Genomic DNA, 21,476 nt, shown 5'->3' on the forward strand with positions numbered 1-21,476 from the left:
GGGTTGCACACACCTTGACAAAATAAAACAAGCATTGCCAAACTCAAAATCGTGGCAGCGAACTGACTCCTCGTGCCCTAAGATTTGTCTACACCAAACACTCAGAGGCATATGTACAAGCCCCTATCACCCCCACAACGTAACTTTTACCGACGCTGTGGTGGCGATAGTGGCTGCGCCTTATGTATAGTTGCGTTCCACTGCAACACCAATTGTATTTGACGCTGCCTCCTATGTACAAGGGTGGCGTACATAGGGGGCAGCGCCAAAATGAAACCCAGGCAAACCCTGGTCTTAAGTTGGCGATACGAGGAGAAATACATTTCTCCTCGTTTTTAGGTCTTGCCTGACCCAGCGCATGCGCTGGTCTGGCGAGACTTTTTGTGAGGGCTCAAAAAAGTGCTACCAATGTAGCCTAGAGCTACAGTGCATGTGCGCGGGCACGCGCGCCTCACTTTGGCGGCCGCTTTGATGTTTGATCGCGATCACTTTCACTTTGGCAGCCGCACGGCCGCTTTGATGTTCTCCGTGAGCCTGGTTTTTTTTCCTGTTTATTACTTCTATGTAGTAATGGTGGCACCCGTGCGCCATTACTACAGAGCAGTAATAAACAGAAACAAGCATTGGCATAGCCAATATGTCTCGCTTTTGGGACCTTATAAGTATTTAGTTATGCAACTGTTGCATGGGTAAACACTTATAAGGTCCCAAAAGCGAGACTTATTGGCTATGCCAATGCTTGTTGCTTTTTTCATGTGTCCTGCCTTGTGCAGCACACATGGAAAAAGCAAAATGCCATGGTTTGTTTATGTACAGGACAGTGTCCCTTCCTGTACATAAACAAACCTTTAAATAAAATGCATTTTTGTCACTTTCATGTGAGCTGCATGAAGCAGCACACATGGAAGTGACAGAATGGCATTTTAGGATTGTTTATGTGCAGGAAGGGACACCTTCCTACACATAAAGAATCCTCCCCTGAACGCAGACACCCTTGCGGGTGCCTGTGTTGGCGCTAAGTTGCTAAACTTAGCGCCATCGCAGGGGGAAATGAAAGACTGCACCACATTCTTGTCAATATGGTGCAGCCCTGCATTTCAGACGTGGCGGAGAGAGGCGTTAAGCCAGGAAGACTAACGCCTCACTCTGCCACTTCCTTGTACAAATCCCCCTTAGTGTTTTCACGCAGGGGTTATATGCCTTGCATACATCTGTGCATTGTGATGTTTAACCCAAGCACAAAACCTATTAAGCAGCTTGGTGTATTAGTGCGCTGAACTGTGACAGTACGAGAAACTATCTCCTAGTTTACCTTTCACTCAAGGTGGCATCTCACCGCCTCAACAAGCACAAAACATCATTTTTAGGTTGAGCATTCGAGACCTCTTATATACTTATATGTGTATGTACTATGTGGGCTCTGGAGATCAGCCCTAGAACTTGTCTACTTCCGCTTCGGGACTTTTGTTTCGGTTCAACTGCCTCTATTTAACTGTCTTGATAGAAAACAACAAGCAGAGGTCAGTAAAATACCAGAATTGCTTTCTGCTGGGAGACTCTTTTTTTAATTTTTCTGGCAACTGCCTCTATTTAACTTTCTTGATAGAAAGCGACCAGCAGAGGTCAGTAAAATACCAGAATCACTTTAGCATGCTCTAGATTCCAGCCCATATAAATTGTCTTCCACGAGCACCCATAGACAATAATATTTATTTCAAATCTTGTATTTTCAGTGACATGACCACCGCAGGCCCTGATTTTATATTAAAAACAGAGCTGTGGACTATACAATTTCCCACTGAAATGCAATATTTCTCTCCATGTGTTCCCATACCAGGCGTGTCACGCAGTTTGCTGCTTACATTCCCTCCATGTTAAATAACAATAGATGTTTCAGCACCCAGGCTAATGTGATGCATAGCTAAATACATATAAGGTCCCAAAGGCGAGACCGATTGCATTGCAAATGCTTGTTAAAATATTACAGCAAAGTGCACTTTTATTTCAGTGAGCATCATTTTTGAGAAAGTTGTTGTTTGCACTGGTTTATACTTCATACCAAACCGAAATGAGCCCGCACTGAATGAGTTCCGCAGGTAACTGAACACTTTTGTACTGCGAATTGCAGTTTTGCACTGATTCACTAGTGCGAAATTAAATGTGCAGCGGCCTATCAGTGCAAGGACAACTTTTAAACACACTAGAAAATACACTTGCAGTGGTTGGTCATTGGTATTACGGTATAAAACCTCCAGACCACCAGTGCAAAATTACTCAGTCACAGGCGCATGAAATTCGGCATTAGTCAGATGGAATTAAAAAACAAATTGAAATAAACAAGTCGGGCTAAGGGAAGTTCCTCATGTCTGCATGGAATACGGATATTCAAGTCAGCCTTTCCACCTCATGCCCACCCTCTCTGTCATCAGCCTCCCTACAGACACTGCCTCGTGGTAGCTACGACGTCAGGCTCCCAGTCGGCCATCTTACCATTAGTTTCCATTAAACAGAGGCTCAGGGCGAGGAGCAGGCAGGCGGCTTTCATGTTGAGCTCAGCCTCTGGCTAGATTGATGAGACAAAGGCAGAAATGCTACGGTCATGAAGTACGTCACAGCTTGTGCCCAGGGTCACGCCAGCAAAGTGTTACTTTGATGGACAGCCAGCTGTGGTTTTATACATCTCTGTGGAGAGCGGGGCAGGTGTGTGGGCGCGCCCTGCAAGAGCTCGCCTTCCTGTTGATGGTTGGACCATTCTGTAATCTGTCTAATGTGTCATTGAGCAGGAGAGAACCAAGAAACGTCACTTAAACTGCAGGTGGCAGGGCTGTACGTTCCGTTCTGTTCCGATATGTCCTCTCCTGATCCATTCACCCCACACGTGTTGTTCTTGCCCATGCAAACTGCGGTGCATTTCCATGGTATCTGATCAAATGTACGAAAATACATTTTTCCAAACTATTGTATTATGTTAATGTGGCCTTACAGCACACCATGAACTACTTCTCCGACCAGGCTGTTCCTGGCCTTCGTCTAATGGTCGATTCCATAGTTCCTGCCTTGAGTCTAATGTATTTATGAGTAACTTATAAAATGCAAGTTAGCTCCTGACCCTTGACCTGCGAGATGGTGAGACCACGTACTGCGGAAGCGGACGTGGGGTTGGAACATCATCTGCCGAGGCGGGGGTAAGACCTCCTTACAGAAGCATCGTAGATTGGGCCAGCATGTGAAGTATTCTGTGGGACTACAAGAGGGCGGTTCACAGCTCTGCACCAACTAAGAAAATAGATGTGTTTGTCTAAAGAGGCGAGAGAGACAAGACAGGTAAACATGTTTTTCTTGGAATATCTGATGGGATTTACATTTGGTGTCATAGTGAAGGCTGCACTGACAATTTGGGTAAGATGTAAGGGGCCATCTGGTGAAGGAGTTGCAAAAGACTCGAAGTTCAAACTGACATCAAACAAGCGAACATTCTAGAATTCCTGTTGTTGGTGATTGTTAGAGATGGAGGCCTGGAGAAAATAGCATTTTCTAGAATGGCTACTGCTGGTGATTTTTTTAGAGACAGATGCCCGGAGAAAGACAACATTCTAGAATTCCTCAGGTTGGTGACAGTTACGATGCAGGCCTGGCGAAAGAGAACATTCTTGAATGCCTGTTGCTGGTGATTTTTAGAGACAGAGACCTGGAGAAAGAGAACATTCTAGAATTCCTCAGGTTGGTGACTGTTAAAGATGCAGGCCTGGAGAAAGAGAACATTCTAGAATGCCTATTGCTGGTGATTTTTAGAGACAGAGACCTGGAGAAAGAGAACATTCTAGAATTCCTCCGGTTGGTGACTGTTTAAAATACAGGCCTGGAAAAAGAGAACATTCTAGAATTCCTCAGGTTGGTGACTGTTAAAGATGCAGGTCAGGAGAAAGATAACATGCCAGCATGCCTATTGTTGAGGATTGTTAGAGGTGCTGGCCTAAGAAAATAGAAAATTCTAAAAATGCCTATTTTTGGTGATTTTTAGAGATGCGGACCTGGAGAAAGAGAGCTTTCTAGAATGCTATTTGTTGCAGGTGTCAAGAAAGAGAACTTTCTAGAATGCATGTTGTTGGTGATTGTTAGAGATGGAGGTCTGTAGAAAGAGGCCCATTCTAGAGGCCTATTGCTGATGATTGTTAGAGATGGCGGCCTGGAGGAAGACAACATTCTAGAATGCATCTTCTTTGTCACTGTTGATGATGGAGGACTGGAGGAAGAGAACATTCCAGAATTACCCGTTGATGATTGTTAGAGGTGCAAGCCTGGGGAAAGAGAACATTCCAGAATTACCCGTTGATGATTGTTAGAGGTGCAAGACTGGGGAAAGAGAACATTCCAGAATTACCCGTTGATGATTGTTAGAGGTGCAAGCCTAGGGAAAGAGAGCATTCCAGAATGCCTGTTGATGATTGTTAGAGATGCAAGCCTAGGGAAAGAGAGCATTCCAGAATGCCTGTTGATGATTGTTAGGGGTGCAAGCCTAGGGAAAGAGAGCATTCCAGAATGCCTGTTGATGATTGTTAGAGATGCAAGCCTAGGGAAAGAGAGCATTCCAGAATGCCTGTTGATGATTGTTAGAGATGCAAGCCTAGGGAAAGAGAGCATTCCAGAATGCCTGTTGATGATTGTTAGAGATGCAAGCCGAGGGAAAGAGAGCATTCCAGAATGCCTGTTGATGATTGTTAGAGATGCAAGCCGAGGGAAAGAGAGCATTCCAGAATGCCTGTTGATGATTGTTAGAGGTGCAAGCCTAGGGAAAGAGAGCATTCCAGAATGCCTGTTGATGATTGTTAGAGGTGCAAGCCTAGGGAAAGAGAGCATTCCAGAATGCCTGTTGATGATTGTTAGAGATGCAGGGCTGAAGAAAGAGAATAGACGTTCTCTCCACAGGGGCTGGTCCTTTCACATTGTCAAGATATCCAATGTGTGACAGGAAGGAAACAAACTTTGTGAAATTCGGATTAACTGGCTGCCTTCTGTGCTCTCTGGATGCTAGCTGGCTTGCTGCCGTTTTAGTGGCAGGTGTTCTATGTACATTATATTTCGTAATCCCAAGTACAGGCAATGCCAGTCATCTGTTTTGAGTCCCTCAATAGCAGAGGTATCTAAAGTATTTAGCAAGCGAGCACTTTAGATAACATGTTATACAGAGTTGGTTCAATATACCTGAGCCTGAAGGGCATAGGTAGTATATATACTAAAGTGTCTTTTACTCTAATTTTCATAACCACAGCTAGTGTCTGAGAGGATGAGATTAATATGAGATGTGTGTCTATTGTACCACACTACAAAATGTCTGTTTCCAGAGAACCTATAGTTACTATTGTGTATCACAGACTTACTGAAGTCATTGGTGAGAAGAAAACAGGCGCCAACAGTAGAAGTCCGCAAACATAAGATAGCATAGAAAAACCCTGTTTGTATAATTTCCTGTGTTGTTGTAGACACCTACCTGTTTGACTACATTAACTCTAGCGTCTGGAAGGGTTTCATGATGCCTGGCATTTCGAGCTCTCTCTAAGCAACACCAAAGCGGTGATGGGGAAGGGAGGAGAGGTTGTTGAGTCTTGACCGCCATCAACTCTTGATTTGACCTGACTTAACTTGTTCTCAGTGCTAGTCAGACTGTAATCTGGCCACTCACTAATAAAGAACTAAGGGGATATTTTCTCATTTATAGCACAATGCAGCACAGGACCAAAAGTTGTTGTCCTGCGTTGCACTAGAAGAGAGAACAGGACAGCTCCGTATCAACTAAAATATTGCGCTGCTGCTCTCTTCCCGAATGCTAATGCTCTTTCAGCCGGCTTGGCAGTTCGGGCTGGACTGTTCCCATGAGGCACAGGGTCAAGAGTGATTTGCAAATGGCCAGGTCTAAACTAGGATAGATTTAACCCAGATCTCTTGACTGGGGGTGAATGTTTTGATTTGTTCTGCATTCCGTCCATCAATCGTGGGTCTTTTGCTTTCTCGCCCTAAGTGCGCCGGGTATGCCCAAATGTGGGTCCCGGGCTCTCTGTGGCACTGGATTCAAGCTATCCTGGCTGATGAGGGGTGAAACCCCGAAACCGGTCCTAGGATGCTTGTTTCCGGTCCAGGGAGGACCTGGCTTAGCAATTCGGGCTGGACTGTTCCCATGAGGCACATGGTCAAGACTGATTTGCATATGGCCAGGTCTAAACTCGGGTGGCATGAAAGAATGATGGATTTAACGCAGATCTCCTGACTGGGGGTGAATGTTTTGATTTGTTCTGCATTCCGTCCATCAATTGTGTGTCTTTTGCTTTTAGCCAGCCTAGCACCACACAGACACCTTTACGCAATAGTGCAAAGATATTTGAGTGATTTCTAGTATAGATTTTCTAAAAGATGAGCACCTTTCCCGTAGAAAATGCTATAATTTGTTATGTTATGTTACGCAGATTTGTAGAGCGCACTATCACCCAGAAGGATATCCTGCTGCTGAGAGCAGGTGTGAGTCTTGCCACACCTACGGCCTAGTTGGACTCCTCAAAAGGCCAGGTCTTCAGATTCTTGCGGAATTTAAGAAGTGAGGAGGAGGCTCTTATGTGTAGCGTCAGGTCTTTGCATGCTTTAGGAGTGATGGAGGAGAAGGCTCGATCGCCAGATCTGGTTTTCTGTATGCGAGGGATGTGTGCACGTAGGAGTCCGGACAAGCAGAGTTGCCTGGAATTTTGTGAAAGCAGATGAGATTGTGAGGTACGCTGGGCCAGATTCATTTAGTGCTGTGAAACGTTACAAAATGTGCATACCACTGTATTCAATTTTTTTGTATTTTTTATTTATAGTAATAAAAATAATAATAATAGAATAAATAAAAAAAGTGATACAAATTCAATACATTGGTATGCACATTTTGTAAAGTTGGTTTTTGCTCAGACCATATGGCACTTTGAGGATTTTGTTCTTTACCCCTCATCCCAGACCTTGAAGCATAGTAGCAGGGGGTACCTTTCTCTTCCTTGTGGCTGAGTGGGTTCTTCCACTTAGGAAGGAGCAGAACCATTGGAGTACGTGTCCTTGGATTACGATGTCATGTAGGTATTGGATGAGGAGAGGATGGGAGACTGTACATTGCTACAGAGAGGTCCACGAAGATGAGGGCCCCCATGTCCTCTCCATCCAGTCATGCTGATGTCATCTGTGGCAACAATGAAGGCAGTTTTCTGTGCTGTGGTTGGGTCTGAAACCAGACTGAGTGGTATCGAGGAGTTGGCGGTCATTGAGGTATTTGGTGAGGTGTCTGTTGAAGATTTGTTGCAAGACCTTGGAGGGAATGGTAGCAGGGAGGTCCTTCTGCATTTGGTGAGCATTGAAGGGCGCGCAGAGGGTTTCTTTAGTAAAGGGAAGACAGTTGCATGTTTCCAAGCATCTTGGAAGGTTGTGGAAGAGGTGAAGGCATTCAGAATGGGTGTGAGCATGGTGCTGATGAGTTGCCGTCCTCTGGAGTAGGCATTTTGAGGGCAAGGATCTGATGGAACCCGAGTAGAGGGACTTCATGGTGGAAGTGGTTTCCTCTGGGGTGATGACGGGCCATGGAGTTAGCATTGATACTGTAAAACGTATTTCACATTGTATGTGCGCGGTACGGTACAGCACACATACAAATTTTAAAAAGGAAAAACTAAAAAGATTTTTCCTTTTAAGCACCTGCTTTAAGGAATCATTGTTTTGCACAAAACCCTGTCAACCATTGTTAGTAGATAGGGCTTTACGTCAAGAACCATAGCTGGGAGTGCCCATGTACCACACATAGGGCATCCTCCTTACTGCAAGGTAAATTTTAGGTCTACTTACCAGAGCAAAACAAGTCTTGAACCTCTCTTCCGTAAAATTGGTAGAATTTTGGCATAGGTACATCAAGTGTTCACCACCCTTGTAACAGAAGAAAAGAACCTTGGTCAACTGAGGCACCCGCCTCTTTCTGGGGTCTCTCTTTCTCAGGCCCTCTTACATTTTGCTTTGTCACTGTGGTATGGTCCAGTGGCACCCTGCCACAGAGTGATGAGATATCCATAGGAACCTACACCTGTAGTTGAAGGTTTCTGCAACGTACAACATCTTCTTGCACTGGGAGTTGCCGCTCAACTGGTATATCACTACTGGCTCAGGTTGGTCGAGAATAAGGACATCCCTTGTTGGTACCTTTGCATAGATTTCCCACAATATGTCAAAAGGAGCTTCACTTTGGCTTTCCAACCTCATCAGAACACCTGCTCTATCGGAGTAACATCCAGTTGAGATGTGGTAACTCCTTGCTTCATGTCACTGAGTTGAAATAGATCTATGTGAGTGAAAATTGTGGGAGGCTTTCTCCTTTCTACTAGGCTGTTAGGGGCTCAAGATCTTCTTCTCTGAAAGATTAGATATGCTTACATGTTTTCCATCAGACTTTTTACATCCTATCACTATGTAGCCCAACATACTAAGGCTTGATTCCTCTTCACAATGTGTAAAATCCAATGGTGACCTCACACTTTGGATTTAATTAGAGTCTGAGTAACTGATTTTCCATCCACAGATGTGACACAATTTAACCCCCAACTACATGGTGATAGAAATTCTTCAGCAAACGCAAGGGTATGCAGTTCGTAAGGAGGGGGAGAGGGGAAAATGGAGGAAGGGGGTTAAAGTTGTGGGTACCAGGTGTTCATAATGAGGAAGCAAGGCTAAAGATGGAGTAGCTCCAATTAGGAGCACAAGCCGTCACACATCCCAAAGGGGGTCATGCTTCATCATCTGGCAGCTCCTTGTTGGGCCGGCGCTTCAATGCCCAAAGAGCCCCCGCCGGAGGACTCTTTGCTGGAGGTCTTCTCTGGTTGCTGATGTGAAGCTAGGAAGTGGTGTTGGGGCGTATGTGTGGTGAGTAGAAATGGGGAACAAAAAGTGTGGCTTAAAAATAGCTATGGGACTCCCCAAAAACAATTATTTTTATATATATTTTTTAGAGTTTTATATAGCGCGAACTAGACCCGAAGCTATTGGGTATCAGAGCGCTTTACAAAAGCACCAGTTTCGTTACACTAGGGCACATTCATTTCTTTTTTAGGCACGGGGAGATTAAGTGATTTGCCCAGAATCACAGGATGTTAAGCATAGTTGCCGAGACTCAAACCCAGTTCCCCAGCTTCGGGGTCAACCACTCTTGCTGGGTCCCTATGCTATAAATAAAAACAACCAACTAAAAACCCCCCTCTTCTAGGTGAGTCTTTTGTAGTGTGAAAGGGACACATGCTCTGGGATACTTCTGCGGTGGCACATCACCACCCGCCCCGCAGGGCAATCCCATGTTACTGCTCACCATGTCATTTGGCATTCGCCACAACAACGCATGATTGATTGTTAAGAGTATTTGCATGTCTTTGGAGATCCACTCCAGATATGATTTTGCACCCGTGCTTTTATTTTCTGTCCTACGTCGGTGCCTCCACTGGGCATTGTACTTTCCCGACCAAGTGTAACTGTGGTTGTTTAAACATGTTGTTTTACTTGTTTTTCCCCTCCAGGTGTTTACCAGAAGGTGGACCTCACTTTACCTTGTTTTTCCAACCTCTTTCAATTCCACACAGGACTACCACATGAGTCCAGACTACAGTGGACGGGCAGTTCATTATACATACACATACCATCCCCTTTAGAGTAGATGAGGATCCCCCGGTCCTGAAGAAATGCCAAGATCTGACTGGTCAATTTAGGGCATGAAACATGTCGACCACCTCCACCCCACACACATCACCCTGAGCATAAGCGGGTATATTTTCCCTCTTCAACCACAACCTTTTAGTCGGTTGTTTTTATTTATTGCATAGTAACCCAGCGAATAAAATTGTTTTTTGGGAGTCCCATAGCTATTTTTAAACCACATGTTTTGCTCCCCATTTCTACTCACCACACATACGCCCCAACACCACTTCCTAGCTTCACATCGGCAACCAGAGAAGACCTCATGGAAAGAGCCCCCCTGTAGGGCCCGTTGGGCATTGCAGCGCCGGCCCAATGAAGAGCTGACCGATGATGAAGCGTGACACGCTTCGGGGTGTGTGAGGGTTTGTGCTCCTAATTGGAGATACTCCATCTTTAGCCTTGCTTTCCCATTAGGAACACCTGGTACCGACAACTTTAACCCCCTGCCTCCCTCCCCCCTCCTTCGGAACTGCATAACCTTGCGTTTGCCATAGCTGTCTGGGGCGTGTATGCTGGACCTACCAAGTCCCTGTCCCTCATTTTGGGATAAGATAGACATTCTTCCACATTTGCAGTGTCCTACCATTTAACAGGTTTCGCCACTACAGTGACTGATTCTGTAAGGAGGCACTTTACATGGGCATTGGAAAAGTGCCCAAAGTGGGGGTGGGGGAGAGGCACCTTATCAGTATCTGCGTGATTGGTGTCACTACAATGCTGGACATTTTCTCCATCATGCAACGCATACCATGTAACCTTTTCATGAAAGTCCACCACTATTTTTTTTCCCTACTTTCACAGATGGAGGACCAGTTACCCTACAAAGGGTGGCCCATTCACCTTGTCTGCAAAGGTAATTTCAGAACTTGGCAGACTTGTGGTGGTGTGGACAACAACTAACCCTTTGTTTGGTGAATTCTATGTTAACTGTCCTTGCCTGAAAAACCATGAATCCACATCTCAAGATTCACTGAAGAAATCATGTTTTGTTGCTAAGAGCAGTTTCTTCCTCTTTATGCTGTAGCATGTCCCATCCTTAAATAGTTGATTCTGCTCCAGAAAATAAAGTGCACTCCATGGAGTGTCTGCGAGGCCATCTTTGAATGCCCATCTATGAAAATTAATTCAAAGATATCCCCCACAGATGAGTATGTCCTCTTGGGGACCACCTGTGAATGCATGTTATTATGCTTTAAGAAAATCCATTCATAGATAGCCACTGTGGTCGTGCGAGGTTCCTCTGCGGCTAGTTTTGAAGTCATTTTCCTAAAGTATAAAACAATTAATTCAAAGATGACTTCTACATGCAAGCTCACAGCAGCCATTTGGGAAACAATATTGACACAGGCAATAGGGTTTCACAGATGAGGCCTATTGGCTTTGTTAATACTTTTTAAAAGTTAATCTTAACAGAGACGGTGTAATATCAGAGTATCCTTGTTAGAATATCGTCTGACATAAATATTGTGGGGCATATTTACAAGCCCCTATCGCCACAGGAGTGTCTCCTTTTTTTTGCAACTCTGGTGGCGTAGCGCCATTTTCAATTTTTACAATGTGGTGCTAAGCCACTTAGCGTGGCTTAGCGGAACCTTGTAAATATGCCACTTTCCGTCGCAGTGGCAAAGGGGAGTGAAATGGGTGTTGCTGTGGGCATTCCACTGCAACACCCGTTGCTTTTTGACGCTGCCCCAGATTTACAAGGAGGTGTAAATCTGTGGCAGCGCCAAACAATAACGCCATGCAAGAGCAGGCATTAGTATGGCACACAAGGAGAGACGCTTTTATTTCTCCTTGTTTTTGCTTTTTCTATAATGAGCAAAAATCCATTAATGATAGTTTATATGCAGGAAGGTGTCCCTTCCTGCACATAAACAATCACTAAATAATGACAATTTGCTACTTCTATGTGCACTGCTGCATTCAGCATGCATAGAGGGAACACATAGCCATTATGGATTGTTTATGTGCAGAAAGGGACACCTTCCTGCACATAAACACGGTGCAAGGGTGCAGGTACCCTTGCGCTAAGGTGCAAGGGTGCCTGCGCTGGCGCTAGGCAGCTAATTTCAGCGCCAGCGCTAGGAATAACACAGGGGTGCGCCATATTGTAGTAAATATGGGGCATCCCTGCGTTTTGAAAATGTCAAATTTGCCGTTACTCCGCGCTCTGACATTTTCTAGTAAATATGCCACTGTGTCTCAAATATTATGTGCAAAGGTTTTGCCCCACTGAAGTAAATATCAAAACATCTTTACTAAATGGGATGATATTTTTGTGAACGATATTTAAGATATGACATTTTTGTCAGACAATATTTCTGCACCCACTATTCTAACATACAACCAACACCATATTCCATTTGTATTTTTTTATTGTAAGATAATTTGTTTTTTATTATTGATTTCCCTGTCAATGTAATTAAATTGTTTTATACGTTGAAAATATCTTCCCCTTTCACTGTTTTTTGTAGCTCATTTGTAAGAATGAAAATAATTATTGTTTTGACACGTACATATCAACTTTTGTGTCTCTGCACTTTGGGGCCGATTCACAGAACTAACTTAAGACAAAATTCTAAACTTACTACTTTTGATATTCACAGAAGGCATTTAGTAGTAGTAAAGTTAGGATTTTGTCTTAAGTTTGACTTAAGACAAACTTAAGACAGACTTAAGACAGACTTCAGACAGACTTAAGACAAACTTAAGACAGACTTAAGACAGACTTGAGACAGACTTGAGACAAAATCCTAACTTAAGTCTGTCTTAAGTCTGTCTTAAGTTTGTCTTAAGTCCGTCTTAAGTCTGTCTTAAGTCTGTCTTTAGTTTGTCTTAAGTCAAACTTAAGTCTGTCTTAAGTTTGTCTTAAGTCAAACTTAAGACAAAATCCTAACTTTATTACAACTAAATGTCTTCTGTGAATACCAAAAGTAGTAAGTTTAGGATTTTGTCTTAAGTTAATTCTGTGAATCGGGCCCTTAGTTGGTACATGTGCACTAGCTAGTATTGAGACAAGGGTGTTAGTACTGTACACTTCAAAATAATTTTGCTTTTTCATAAAAATTCTTATTTGCTTTCAATAAATACCCAGCAATGTTGTGTCTAAGAAGATGATGAGATGCTATTTCTGAATCGAAAAGGGATCCATTGTGTTTCATTTATGAAAAAAATATTCAGGATTTTTGCACTTCTCGCCCTTTATTGTTTGTTTTTATAAGGAAAATACATTTTCAAGGTATATATATATGTGAAGTTAAGTATAGTAAACCTGACCTTACCTACATATACTTACTTTCACTATATTCCTGTCGCAAGTGCTCTCTTCAGAATGTTTTTGCTTGTCAATATTTATAAGTCGGTATTCTAAACTAAGTCATTTCTGTAATGCCAGGAAATACCCTTTAAAGAATTTGTTTTCGCCATCAGCAAATGGGCATTTTCCACTACTTTGCTGAAAAAAATCCATATGGAGAAAATCTCCAATATGTCATTATACCTGCCCTTATGTTTGTTTCAGACTCTCCTGTCCTCGTCAGGCAGATGCCTGGCCAACCTGTGCATGTGACACTGGGTCTAAAATAGCTTTTAAACCTGAAGAATTCATGCTTAAACCTGTAAGAAATGATTTACACGAGAACTTTCTTTCCAGTAAAAGCCTGAGCATGTATTAGTATCTGGTAACCTGGTCACTAGCTCTTTTGTTTGAAGGTGGTGCCTGTGGTATCTCTGTAATTTCTGTTGGCCCCCTTTTCCATAAACATGTTTAAAGTACCTTCTATGTTTTTTGACATGTACACTGTCAAAAAACAGAATGTCCCTAAAAACTAAAAAAACAGAAGGATACACACCTCCCTTGTCGGCCAGTTGTTCGATTCAGTAAAACTCATAAATATCTTCTTTTACTTTAAAATGTATCTCTTTTCACACTTCCTCCCACACCTGAATCTTCATGAGGCCGTGAATCATGGAAGCCTGCACTTTACTCCACTTTTCAAGTGTAAATATTCCAAAATAGAGGGCCCCACAGCATACTTTTGTCCAGGACTCCAAATCTCTTTAAGATGGGCATGGGAAAAGAGAAGTTAGCGCAGTAATGGGAGCAAAGACATAAATTGGCCAGTGGGTGTGCGATCAGTAGCAGAAAAGAAAATTGCCCCACACCTCTACTAGCAATGAGTGCTGGAATTGTTTTGGGAACTCCAACTACTTCCATCCTAGCTCCTTCAAGCAGTGCATCAGCAGCAGACACTCCTCACCTCCCACACTGAGTCTGTCCCCAGTAGTTACAGTGACTTCCACCAAATATACCCCAGCTGAAGGTCCACCTATGCCCTCCAAAACCCCTTATCAAACAGCACCCAAAATTGGTCTTTTGAACTTGTGCTCTACTTCTCCCATGCTCAGGCAGATGTTCGCCATGCACAGGACCGGCAGAGAAGAGTGTGAGTAAGCCTACAGGTGAGGGTGAGTATTGGCTGACTGGATCCTAAGTAAATGTCAACAATGGTGTGGAGAAAAAGCCCATTAACAGAGGACATATGGTTATGCCAGGACGTAGTTAAAGGAAACGTAAAAGGTTTAAACTTGATGGCTGGGCCTTTCAGGACCACCATTTCAAAATTCCGGACTGGCTAAGGGGCGTTTCTTTACTGGGGTGGCAAAGTGGGTTCCAGGTTCACTCCTGACGGGGCTGATTTTGTTGCTGGGGTGCTGCCGGCGCCTCTAAATGAACAATGCAAAACAAATAGCTTTAAAGCATACGTTTTTTAAACATTTGTTTTGCATTGTTTATTAAGAAAAGCCCGGTAGCCAGTCCGGCCCTGACCATCTGCGTCATAATTATGAGTGTTGATTCAATCAATCAAAGGCCAAGGAGTCTTCTTATGGTAAAGTACAGGGATAAGTAATTAAGGTTATTAAACTTGGAAAAAGCTTGTAAAAATGTTTTATGTTAAATATGAATGTAATGTTATATATTTATTTTAAATGTGGAATTAAGGAGAGAAATGCCACAGAACTATTCAGTTTTTTTTAGAACAAATCAGTAATGAATGTGAATATATTGCATTAAATTGAAATTAATTTCCTTAAACATGAATTGGAAAACAATTCCCACCTAAAGTAAAACATAAATATGCATTAATATTATTATAAGTGATGTATAGAATTAATTAAAAGTAATTTATTAATATGTAATGAAATGTATTGTTGCACTCATGTTTAAATGCAAAAAGGTTTATTCAAATAGTTTGTAAATAAATAAAAAAACAAGGTCTATATTTATATATTTTTTAGCGCTAAAATATAAATAATTTATATTTTTAACTAGTTACAATTATTTAATTAATTTTGATATTATTTCCTTGAGGGTTTATTTTAAATCCCTAACTTCACTAATTTCTATGGGAGGGTGTTGGGCTACAAGGAGTTGGCCAACCTTGGTGTTGAACTTATTTCAGCTCTGAGCTGGAGTAATTTACAACTGTTTTTTGCCCTTTTTGGCAGCATTAACTTTAGAAGGGTAGTTTTTGAACTGCAATGGGCTTACTGTTTTGCACAGGCTATACATTCCTCCTTAAACGGTCCTTACTCCTCCCTAACCTCCTCCCCTTTAGTATTAAGTATTTCCCATTTTCCAGCCACTCCCCCATGTCCCTTCCACATTTGGTACTTAACCAAAGACTTACATTTGTGGAGACTCCACAGTCAGGGTAGAGATCTCTGCACAGAAAAAGGAGCGGGGGAGATGTAAACTCTGCACATGGGTTTGTTAAGAGCATTTTGTAGAACGTTTGTAGTACTATTGTGGTACTACAAAACGTACTGCCACATGAAGTTTTAGAATACGCCCCGAAAAACCTATGCAGGTACTGGTGTACTTCAGCATTATTGGTGAATTTTGAATACATATATTACTATGTCTTCAGTGTCAGCTCCAATCTTTACCATTTGTGAAAGGTAAAACAAATATTGGTCTAAAGCATAGATACCCACAAACATTTTCCCAGGGTGGTCCTAAACAACCAAATCCCTTCTCTGAAGCTCCTTCAAATGAAAATAAGAGACACTGACTTGAAGCAGAAATTTTGTTAGAACTCTTGTTCATAGCAACGACAGAAAAAAACGCCAGCAGGAATGTGATTCGGAAGTCAAAATGCCACTGATTAAATCATTTTAGACTAGATTGCACCACAGATATTTCATGCTAATAAATCAGTCAAGTCTGCTATGTCAAGCTATATGTACCCGGAAACGGCCTACAATCAATGTAAAGTAAAATAATGTCCAGCTAGATGTTCAAGACAGAATCAATAATGCCGAAGGAAGGAAGCAGGTTCTTAGGTCTTGCCCCCGAAGAGAAGGCACATCTTCTACAAGTCACATACTCCTACCACAGCCCATAAGGATATAATATGTATTTTGAGAAGGTCTCCCTTGATCGCAGCAATTGTTCATCTGGGAATCTTCAGCACCTTCACTCTACTTATCTTGAAGGTGGCGGTGGGATGCAGCAGTGTGATCCAAATTTGCCGCAGGTTCCTGAGCGCATTTCAAATAAAAAGCAGCTGCCGTTCCTGCATTTTCCTTTCTTCTTAAAACAGGTAATCACTTCGGTTGAATTCTTTGCCTCTGAGCGACACAAAAAAAAGACAACACATCCATGATCATCTTGGCATCTTTAGAATTGTCAGATACTTAACAATAAAATAGGTCAATATACATTTAATAAGACTTCATATGAAATCACAAGATTGCTGTATTATCTTTCTGTCATGGTTTTCATAAAATAATAATTTATCTGGAAGGAGAGTAGTGCAAAGAAGAGGTTTTATTGAAGTAGGATTATCAAAAACACTAGTTGATTTATCAACAGCAGTTTTTTCTCTGCAGAGTAGGGCGGGGAGATGGAGGGAAACATCTGGTTGAGGTATGCATGGACAGGAGTTGTAAGATCCAGGAGTACTAACTGGGAATAAAACGATGTATGGAGATCCACAATGTTATCAAACCAGTCCAATGCCTTGTTAGGTAAAACATAGTTTCAGTGGGAAAACCTGAGCTTAACCTCTGTTATTAATGGCACAAAGCAGCAGGCATTCTCTACAGAAGTACATATGAAGAATGAACTCCGTCCCAAGCAACCCTTTAAGTCAGTAAACAAAACCCTAAAATTGTCAGACCACTCAAGGAAATACAAGAGACGTGATTGTAAAAGTTACAGGGCTCAATTTCCAAAGAGCCTCTGGAGTCATGACGGAGGCTCCGCAGTCGCGGTTGATTCTCCGCAATGAGAATTCTTATTGCGGGGATTCCGTCATGACTGTGGAGCGTCCTCCATGACTGCGGGCCCAAAGTTAGTCCATGTCCATAAACCAAGACGGAGAAGCAGTTTTCAGCAATGTTCTGCTCCACACTGGCCTGGAGCGTGGGGTAAGTTAGCTTCTATTTTGGGAGTCACAAAAGTGCCCACTTCTTTGGGAAGGGACCTCAGCCAACAGATCCCAGAGGGAGACATACCCCTCTGCCCCTGCTTTTTGTTCCAATCACAAGTCCTAATTTCTTCAGATGCTGGGTAACATCCTCCTGGTGAAACCTAAAACTGTGGTGGGGGAGAGGTTGGGGACATTTGAGAGAGCTAGGGTAACAGAGTTTATGTAAGAATCAAGAATTATAATACGTGCTGCAATCCCCAATGTTCCTTTCCTATCCCTGACATTTCAAAGCTCAAAGCCAGTGAGATTTCCCTGGCTAATTCTTTATTTTGCAGGGATACTTCAGGTGACAACTTGGAATGCCTTGGTATTCTTACAGCTTGAAAGTACGGATACTAAGGCATCAATAATTTACAAAGCAGGAATGCTAATTCACTATCCCCATGCAGCATTAATTGGAGCCCTACATGCAGACCCAAAGCACCTGATCTTCAAAACTGTTCAAGCAACACTCTAATTATACTGGACATTATCAGATAAATAGAGCAATAAATGATGGCTAGAGGATTCTTATGCACCCTCATCATTTTCTGGCTGCACTTGATCCATGGAGCAATTTCTTCACTTTCCACTTTGATTACGTAAGGTAATTAAACCACATTTTCTGTGCAGACCCTAACTGCACTTGAATCACAATCTTCTGGAACAAAGAATAGTTGATAGAGATCTAGTCTCTTATTTTGACTGGAGATTTAGGGCCAGATGTATCAAGCTATATTGCGACCGCAAACACTCAAATTTGCAGAATTTCAGCATTTGGGATCGCAATTTGGCTGTGTGCAATGTAGGAAAGAGAAACCTACTCGCAAAATAAGGAATCGCAAAATTTGCGATTCCCTAATTTGCGCATGCATTTAGAGAATCACAATTTGCGATTCCCAAATGCTATTAAAGTAGCCTTCACAAATTGCGATATTGCTGTAAGGAATCGCAAATTACCACCAACTTCAAGTTGGTGGTATTTGCGATTTCCTCAAAAAAAAGCCCTTTTTTGCTTTTTTCAAAGTGCCATGTGGTGCAAATACATGCCTTTAGGGTATGTATGTGCTCCACATGTGCACACATGCACATTTCAGGGGTGCAACAGGGTGTCCTGTCGGAACCCTTGCAATTGTGAGCGCAATTTACGAGTACCTCTTGGGTACTCACAAATTGCACAAGCAATTCCCATTAATTCCTATGGGCCTCTTGGCCCAATGAAATGAATGGGAAGCTATTCCTTATTTGCGACTCGCAATTTGCGAGTCGCAAATAAGGAATGCGTAGGAATCGCTATTTTAAATGCGAAACCTACCTACATAGCAGTTTGCGAGTCCTTAACAGCGATTCACAAAAAATTGCTATTAAGGACTCGCAAACCTGTTCTTTCATCCATGTGCCCCATACTGTCTTGACCAAATGACGTACAGTCTATCTTCTTTCAGTGCATGAATTATTTAAAGCTCTGCCCTACTGCTGGCAGGTTGCCACTTAGAAGATAACCAGGAAGTGACCTTTACCAGAACTACATCCTGCTAACCTGTACAGTAATATAACTAAATGTATAAGCAAACCATTCTAACACAGCCTTTAAGCTCTACTCTTCCAAAGTGCTGTGTGCAAGCTGGCACATATAAGTGTGTTTCTAAACTTGAAAAATAATTAAATAACACATGAATGTATATTAAACGTTTCAAATTATTTCATCTGTATCCACAACGTTTAGGTAAATGTTTAACACAGAAGGTTTAATGGAAATCACGATATGCTCTCTCTAATTTTTAGATTTTTCAAACGTATTTGCTAGCAGTTGGAAGAAAAAACCCAGAAAGTGGCAAATACATAATATTTATGTGCAAAAAATGTGTTCCTGGCCATTGGTGGTTAAATGGATAATTAAAGTTTCTGTTCACAGCATCCATCAATCGCCAACTTTCCTACACACTGAAAATAAAGGACTATTAGAAGAACAGTTTATGATTGGCAACATGTACAAATTTCTGAAACAAACGAGCAAAGATTTTTCCTTTTATAGAAAAAAATATTTTTAAGTCTAGTTCACTTAAGGTAGGTAAGTCAATGCGACTAGGTTAGATTCATCCTATAATAGTGAAGATACTTAGAGAGGTCAAACAGTTGCTTGAGCAAGCAAAGGTACTCGTGGGCTGGAAAAGAGAAGATTTTGTACCACTGCCCCAAATTATTGACTAGGCACCAAGGTTCGCTAAGTAACTGCATATCACCCTTAAATCGGTGTTAGAAAATAATGGAATTACAGACGGGCACCTGTAGTTATGGTTGACCATTCAGTACACCGCAAAAATTATTTTTCTCCCCTCTGTAACTGTTCCACAGTTGTCTAATTGCAGTAACGTTGTAAAAAAAACAAGTTCACAGGTCAACCTTTGCAGTGTGCCAGATTTGGTCCACATTGATCAAATGCTTCAAAGATGGAGGGAGGTCGTTCAAAGTTATTCATTACACATGGGATTTTCCGATATCTGATTTTTCAGTGGATAACTCAAACAACACTCAATCTCTGCCTTCCGATCAGCTGGGATGGAATAGACCTCCACTTGGTAACAAATGAGCACCCCTGCCCTGAGTACCCCAACCATAATTATGTCTGGATCCCTAATGCCATAGTCAAACATGGCTTGTGTGTGTGTGCGTGCCATGACATGGGCCTGTCAATCACTCAATCAGGATTGTATAGTGCGGCTGCTTCACCTGTGAGGGTCTTGAGTTACTGTGGGGTCCTGCTGCGGGATCACGCTGCCTGTTCCTATTAGTTGAACATCCAGGTCTTGAGGTCCGTTCTGAACTGTTGGAGCGACAGGGATTCTCTGAGGTGCAGGGGGAGGATGTTAAAGGTCTTAGCCACCAGGTGGGAGAAGGAGAGTCCTGCACTATTAACCCGATGTGCTGGGTGGTTGCTAGGGAGAGGGATCTGGAACAGACTTCCTTGATAGGTTGGTGGAAATTCACTTGTTTGTTGTACACGGTCCTTCGTTGTGTAGTGGCTTGTAAGTGTGGGTAAGCAGCTCGAACTGACATCTCTTCGCAACTAGTAGCCAACGGAGTTTCTTGAGGTGAGGGTTGATGTGCATCTGTCTGGGGAGTCTGAGGATGAGTTTGGCTGCTGTGTTATGGATGGTCTGGAGTTTTCTCAAGAGGTGGGTGGTGATTGACAATTCACCTGGTGTTGGGCAGGAGCCATCTGAAGACCTTTATGAGTATTTGGATGGTGAGGAAGCAAGCAGAGGACACAGCACTGACCTGGTTCTTCATGGATAGCTGACTGTCTAGGATGATGCCGAGGTTGCGTGCTTGGTGGGTTTAGAGGTAGGGCCCAGTTCAGGTGGGCCACCATTCGTTTTTCCATATGGTGTCCTTGCCTTACCCAAACATGAGAACTTCTGACTTATCTGTGTTGAGTTTGAGAAAGTTGTTCATCCAGATGGTCACATCGTTCATGCATCTTTGGAACCTGTCTTGAGTGGTTGAAGGGTTGTTTGTCAGGGAGAGGATGAGTTCGGTGGTAACAGCTTAGGAGATGATGTTAAGTATGTGGCTTCTGACGATTTTGGTCAGGGGTGTAATGTATATGTTAAAGAGGGTTGGGCTGAGGGATGAGCCTGGAGATACGCTGTGGGTGATGAGGGAGCGAGGAGTAGGGAGGGATAATGATCTTCTGTGTCCTTCCTGTGAGGTAGGAAGCAATCCACCTGAGGGCTGCTCCTTGGATTCCAATCTGGTGGAGTCTGTTGATCAGTGTGTGGTGGGATTTGGTGTCGAAGCCTGCTGAGAGGTCAAGGAGTATGAGGACTGCTGTTTCTCCATGTTCTCGATGCATATCAATGTCATCCGTGGCTGTGTTTAGAGCTGTGGTTTGCTCTGAACTCTGCTTGGGAGGGATACAGAAGGTTGTGGTGCTCCAGATGTCTAGTTAGCTGAATGTTGATAGCTTTCACAATAAACCTGACGAGGCGGAGTGACAAGACACATCAGGAGGGGTAGTACACCCACCTGGATGGAGCCTACTACATCAACAGCAACAGCCTGGGTGGAGGCTGAAGACACTGAAGAGGGGAACATTGATCAGGACATCTCTGGCCAGGGATGGGGGAGGGGATGTGACTCTCCCCCTAACACAAGAACTGGACTTTGATGAGGTGTCCCTAGAGCAGGCCCCATCACCATCTGGGCCTGTCAACAACCCCTCTCTAACTCTTGAGGCCCTAATTCCATGGGGGGCTC

This window comes from Triturus cristatus, chromosome 6 (assembly GCF_964204655.1).
Source record: "Triturus cristatus chromosome 6, aTriCri1.1, whole genome shotgun sequence".
Classification (NCBI taxonomy): Eukaryota; Metazoa; Chordata; class Amphibia; order Caudata; family Salamandridae; genus Triturus; species Triturus cristatus.